Consider the following 7,049-nt stretch of genomic DNA (forward strand, 5'->3'; position numbering starts at 1 on the left):
AGATAAGAATGGATCGATTCTCATTCTTCTACATGATAGCCGCCAGTTGCTTGCATGATGTTTTAACATTCCTTTAACTGGGGATGTTCAAAAGTATGATTGACACAACCTAGAAGTCAACTTGTAGACACATATTCCTCAGTGGTACACTGCTTGCACTTGCAAGACCCTAGGCTTGCTCTACATCAGAGAGGTAGCAAGAAAGCCCATGCTAGACAACAGCTCTATCACTGTCATAATCCCTGCCTCCAGTACTAAGCTGGAAATGATGAGGGTCCAGAATAAATGAATTTGGTTAGCTAGTGGTACTAGAGTAAGGGAAATGAGGTGCCATTATGACGAACATGCCTAAAGATGCATCAACTTTACAAAATGGAAACATGAAGAAATATTTCAATACCTCATGGAAGTGAAAGATAAGATAATAAAGAAGTCAATAAAGGTAAAAATCATAAAAATATTAAATTTGTATATGTTTTTACATTTGTCTAAACTTTATTCTGTTACATACTATGGTAAGTGGAAGGGAAATGTTTCTTTTCATTTTATCTGAAAGATAATATGCTAAGTAATATATCTCCACATCGAGTTATCTTGAACTACATAGCATGTCTAGATAATGGATCTAAAGTTTCTACCCATTCCCTTGTCTCCCAATTACTGCATAGCAGAAAAACTAAACAGGGTTAAGCCTGGGATCATGAATACCTGTAGAAGTAGCCCATATCCTTAGAGAATATAATCAAAGCCAAGGACTCAAAAAATGAGTATGAATACACACAACTTTTTGCATGTAATTCTGGAGGTCCATAGGCTTGATGTTAAGGGCTCCTGTCTTAGTTTCTTTTGGCTCTGAACACATTGTTTCCTTTCTTGTCTATGCATACAACATTCTTAGCAGGGCATTAGCAGTGTAACCTTCCAGAAACAGGTTCTGTACTTACCCTTGCTCTTTGCCTCAGATGTTCTGCTGATGGAGTGTGGATAGTGACTTAACTCAACTTGACTTGGGGTCCTTGGGAAACTGGCATGTTGCCACAACTGCTAGCTCTGTCTTGGAAGCTAATGTGCCATCTCGTGTATAACAATAACACAGTAAAAATTACAGAACAGAATTCCCTAAACCATTCAAAAAAGAAAAAATAAAAACCTAGCACATTAACAGGCGTGCAAAACCCGACTGGAGGTGTAGTTTTTTCGCCTTCTTTCTACATTAATTTTTCTTCCTGATTTCAATTAGCCAAACTTGAATGGAGACATTACAGACAGTTCAACCCCACCTCAGAGCTGTGCAGACAGCTCTTGTTGCCAAGCTGTCTATCACCAAGACAACTGGGCCAATGTGCTTTGCTCTGGGTAAATAGATCATCAGGGCCAGTTGCAGAAGGAGCCATTTTACAATGACCTCCCATTGGATCAAAATCCGTATGTCTTGTGATCCGAAATATGTTTTGAAAGTACATGGGGTTATAAATAAGTAATCATTAATATTTTCACAAAATTCCTTGCACTGATGAAAAGTGGCTAAGCTCCAGAGGTCGTTTGTTTGCCAGTTGATTCAAGGGATCTAATAAGTGCAGAGTTCCTCTGTTTGTGAGTCCTTGTTTTTTTTCTCCCTTTACATGAACCATAACTTTCTTCCAGCACCATCTTGTCAACTACAAACTCCCTCAAAGTGGCCATCAGTAATATAGCAATCTTCCTGTCTCTATTCTCTTCTCTTAAAACATTCTGAGTAAAAAGCAATGATAAAATGGGAGGTGGTTGGCATTCCTGCATCAGACTGAGCCGTCAGCTGAGGTTATGGTTTGGACACGGTGCCATTAAATGAAATCATATTTTTGATAAGTTCAGTACATATAAATGAATAAGAATTTTTTTAAAAAAATCTCAGCATATTTAAAGAGAGTTAGTTGTTTTTCTTCTTGTTTTGTTTGTTTTGTTAATTTGGAATACAAGTTCTGTGCTTGGGGTCCTTTGGGGGTCTAGCAGCGGTAGTAGAGCATTGTTTTCCCATCCAGCCTCCATTGGTGCTTATCCACCCTGGGCAGCTTTGTGAGCAGCCTCTTGAAACTTAATTGTTTTCTAGTCTCCTTGGTGGCAGGTGTCTGCTAATCAAAGGCTTAAGAAGGTGTGGGGTTTAGGAGTCAGCTTTGACTAGAAGGAAAACTTTCCATTCAGCCTTGGGCAACAATATTGGAGGTTTTTTTTTTTTTAATGTTGTAATCAACTCTGTGCCAAGTGGGGCCCAAGCTCCCCCTACACAGCCCCAGGAATCCAAAGAAAGAAGTGTTTTCAATTCTCTTTAGAACGTCTGATCTCCCACACTGCAGACCAAATAAAAACAGTCTGGGCCAATTGTGCCTCCTCCTACCCCCATCTATTGTGGAATCCGCCTGGGAGAAACTCAGGAAAGTTGGCCTCTGGCCAGCACTGGCCTTCCATGGCAGCAGAAAATTTCCCTCACCTTCCCTCCATCAACTGCTTTTGGAGAATGAAGGACAAGCTCCCCCCCCCACCCCTCCAGATATCCTATAGGAAGGGACAACTAGGAGGGCCAGGGCAGAGCCTAAGATGATTTATCTGGACTAGAATGACATGGGAAGTGATAACCCTGAGTTGGCATCTTCTGTGTCCTTGTTGCTTTTGTGTGTTACCTTTGCTCCTAGTAAATGGACACTGGGAGAAAGAATGCATCAAGTTCCTTGGGAGAAGAACTGGCCACAGACTGACAATCAGAACCACTGCTTGCTTCCCAACTACAGACTAAAACAACTTATTCCACAGAGCAAAGCCCTCATCCTTGTTCTCCACTGGCTCACAGTGTGCCTCAGCCAAACAGGGATTGCAACCTTGGTTCTCCCATCTTAGAAATGTGAGGTCACTGCTAGGGACATCCTCCAATCGGGTGGTTTAAGTTACTTCTGAGGTCTTGAGTTGTGAAAACATACAAGTTACTGTCCACCCAATCCCCAAAGCCTATTAACCCTAACAGCCCCTGGCCACAGGTCTCTCTGGACATGGTTCTTGGAGGACTCCAAGTCCTGAGAAGCACAAGCAGTCCATGGAGCACCAAATCCACTATAAAAGTCCAGATGGCCTTGTTCAAAACAAGAATAACTTAAAACTCCAGGTTTTCTGGCCAGAGATGCCAGCTTATACACTAATAAAATTCATAGTAGATTTTTCCCTAAGAATTTTACCAAACTAACCATCCCAGGTGAGTGAGAAATACCTTGAAGAAAGTGGCTCAAGAACTACCGGGGGATTTCAACTATGAGCTAGAGGAGATGGTGAGAAAAGCCTGGAAACAGCAACTCCAGTCAACAAAGGGTTAAAGGGCTAATTCTACAATTGCAGGTGCATTGGGGTGTAGCAAGGAAGAGCTGAGAGACTAAAACAGCAGCATTGGAAAGAACCCCATGTGAACCTCTTCATTGATCCTTAAGATAGAATGGTCCCTACCTAAAGTAGGGGGAGGGCTGAGAGGGAGAATATAGTGGAATTCAAAGCAGTATAATGCTTGGTAGAAATGCAGGCTATTTTCATTTTCAAAATATTCTAGTCTGGATTTATTAAAATAAAACTAAATTAAAAAGAACAAGGCTAAACTCAAGCTTATGTTTTTGTGTTCATGACACTAAATAAACAGATTTTAGTGAATTCTCCCTTTTTAACTCATTGGTTGGTATTGTATAGATGCAGCCAGCATCTAATATGCTTTCAATTGTGTCTTCAGCCCTCAAGACCCTGGGGGTCTGAAATCTCAGCCAACTTTGCAATTTAATCCAAAACCCAAAGCAGTTCAGATTCCAAGTAACCTGTTACCCTCTGCTAGCAAAACATCACTGGTGGTTTGAAAAAGGCCATTTTTAATAACCCCTTTTCAGTTTCCTGGCAGGCCCCCAGCTTTACTTCAAAGTTGATTTTCCCCAGTGAGAGTACAGCTGGAAGTGCACTGTGCCATGTTTCTACTACCCTGGGCTTCGAAGGCCCAACTCTAGGGCACTGAAGAAGGCTGTGATTGGAAGGAAGGCAGGGGGCTGGGTAGGCTGTGGCTCACAGGGAAATCACCTCTCAACTAGGGCCTTCCCAGAGACAAAACAGCGCATCACCCATAACAGTGAACAACTATAGGAACTGAATCCAAATTGAATTTTGGAATTGTATCACTTTGGCTTATTTTAAAGTAAATTTGATGATGATGATGATGATGATGATGATGATGATGATGATGATGATGATGATTATAAATAATGATAATAGAAATCATTGTAATTTAGGCTGCCTCTTGAATGTCACAGTTGTTTGGGGGATTTTTGGTGCATTCATTCATTCATTCATTGATTATTGTTTTCTCTCAGTGGCCCATTCTTTATACGTTACACAGTAAGATGCCAAGAAAACAATCTGAAATGAGATACTGGATGCAGGGAACAGGCAAGGAAGCAGGACTGACAAATGAAGACAAGTGCAGAGTGAGCTAACCTTAAACTCCAAGACAGTAGTCTTCAGGTCCCACATTTTTTCTTGTGTTTCTTGCCCAGGACTAGTGAAGTTGGGGTTGCCAGTAAAATGACCACTCAGCTCAAAATGTCTCATTTAAACTCCAAGTCTTCTGAAAACAGTGGAGACGGATTAGAGCCAGAAAGTGCTTTCTAGTACAAACACTAGTGCACTTTTACAAGGCAGGTAAAGCCTGAAATTATGTTACTAATTAATTTTATATTTCCTCCAACTACCTAGAACCAACTAGAGCCCAATATTCCCTAATTGGGATTTTGCCAAGAATTCAGATAATGCTATTTATGGACCATGCCAACAGTTGAGGTCATGCTTTCTGTCTCAAGAGGAAAAAGCAATAGGGAGGAATTCATGGAAAGTACATATTGTGGGGGGGAGAGAAAAGGGAGAGAGGAAAGAGACAAGAGGTAAAAATCTCTCTATAGCAACCAAGCCCAAACAGACACACAGAGCAGAGGCAGCCCAAGAGGCTTTTCAGTTGGACAACTTTGGGGGGGGTAGCATGAAGCTAAACAGTCTAAAAGAGAATTCACAGAGAAAGTTCAAGAAACAGCACTGTGGAGGCACAGAAGCAACCCTTCCCAAACTCTGAAGGACATCAAAAGGCCTGGTGCCTTGCATCATGCCGGCTGGCAAAGCCTTTTCTCCATGCATTGTCAGGAATCCGAAGTACCTGCCACCTGGTTTAGGGTTTGGTAATTAGAAGTGAGGTTTTGTGTCTAGCAGGAATTCAAGAGTATGAGGACTAGAGAGAAGCTCTAGAATCTGGACAGCACTTTGGATTTCATGCAGACTAATCACCCCTATTGTAGAGATGAGAAAAGTGAGACCCCAGATGGGAAAATAGCACAGCTGAGTGTTACTATTAGCCCGGGAGAAAAGACTGGCACCCAGCTGCCAGCTGTTCCTGTTGAACATTTCATTGTTCCAAAAGAAAATGAGAAAGGCAGGACTGTACAGATTATTTCATAAAGTTAAAATTTCTAATCCTGATATTGTATCATCTCCATTATTTATTTTTAATGTCAAAATATCTTTTTCAGCAAATGATGACCCCAAAAAGTAACGGTTGTTTTTGAATATCTTCTATGTTTTATAATATAACCAGCAGAACTACCAAATTAGAAGCTTCACATGGCACATCAGTGTTTGGGGGCAAATATTTGGCATGAAAAAACAGTAATCAAGTCCAGTCCCCTGCTGCATATCACCAGTCTATCCAAGTTCTCATTTGAGCCTAAGTTTGGAATCCATTGAAAATGCCACCAGAGTGGTAGGCAGGGAATGGTGCGTTTGAAATAGGAAGGTTTGGATGGGATGCTTGTGGGATGAGCTAGGAAAGAGATGGAGCACTTGGAAGACTGTGGAGAACCAAGCTGCCTTGGGCTCAATAGCTCAGCCTGTTTGGTTTTGTTTTCTGTTGTTGTGTGATGACAACTTCAAATTACCATTACATCCTGCTTTAATGGCCAATATCTCTGCTACTATATAGTTATGTTTTTGATTTGGAGCTATTTTACAATTTTCCTCACAAGGGAAAAAAAGTCATAATACTCATTTTCTATGTGCTATGTTCCTTGATCTAGAAGTTTACGGAGGTTATGGGACTTGCCTGAAATTACATGGTTCCTCCAGGTTGGGCTTCACTCTAGATCTTAGTCCTTCCTCTAGTTTCCATGCCTATTCCATGTATGTTAGCTTAGCTTCTTAGTATGATCCATCAGCTGGATGGCACTGTAACATGTGCTATCAATGCTTCCTGTTCTCTTCCCTCCAAGTGCTCAGAAGCATCACTCTGCATACCAGAACCAAGAAGCACCAGGCTTCAGGTCACAGAAAAATTACAGCCTTGCTGGGGGCGGGGGAGTGGTGTGTGTAAAGATGCCTGCCTCCTGACCACACACTGATGTGACCTGTGGGAAATTTGTTCCCAAGTTGTCCCATCCCTGCATCTGTCCTGTTGCTATCAATTCCAGCCAGACAGATCAGAAAACCTACATGTCCAAATGCACATCCACTATAATCATCGCCATCAAATTCTGATCCTTGTTGGGATAACACAAAGGATATGTTAGGAATATGCTTCCTTCTAGGCACAACCCTGTACTACTGAATTAAAAGGCAATGTGATCATGGAAAGGGATTTAACTACTAATCTTAACCAAGATGAATTTCAAAGGTAGAATGAATAATACTGACCAAATAAACACACTCTTCCAAATCCAAAGCTGAATGCCTTTCAGATTCCTATTTGGAACTGACTGTTTGGGACTATTTGTAGGTGGGATCCTAGCTGTTTATGATGATCCAGATATATACATACCCATTTCTGTGGGGAAGAATCACGTTTTTAAAAATGGCCTCTGGCTCCTGGTGAGTTTGGTTGGCAAGTTCCAGGACCCTGACTCAGCAAAAGTATTTAGAGGGAAGACCTACCTAGATACCTACCTAGATACCTACCTAGATACCTACCTAGATACCTACCTAGATACCTACCTAGATACCTACCTAGATACCTACCTAGA

The 7,049-nt window shown here is 41.4% G+C and overlaps 1 long non-coding RNA gene across 2 annotated transcripts in view; it reads right to left on the bottom strand.

Annotated features, from left to right (window-relative positions):
- Positions 1–7,049, bottom strand: part of LOC110314562 — a 44,374-nt gene that overhangs the window by 16,525 nt on the left and 20,800 nt on the right. The window contains exon 4 of one of the 2 annotated variants that reach the window (XR_003843028.1): positions 4,489–4,615. The exons of the other annotated variant lie outside the window; for it this stretch is intronic. This is a non-coding gene — a long non-coding RNA (uncharacterized LOC110314562). The remainder of the gene's footprint in view (positions 1–4,488; positions 4,616–7,049) is intronic. 2 annotated transcript variants of the gene reach the window in all.

Source organism: Mus pahari, chromosome X, assembly GCF_900095145.1.
Source record: "Mus pahari chromosome X, PAHARI_EIJ_v1.1, whole genome shotgun sequence".
Taxonomy (NCBI): domain Eukaryota; kingdom Metazoa; phylum Chordata; class Mammalia; order Rodentia; family Muridae; genus Mus; species Mus pahari.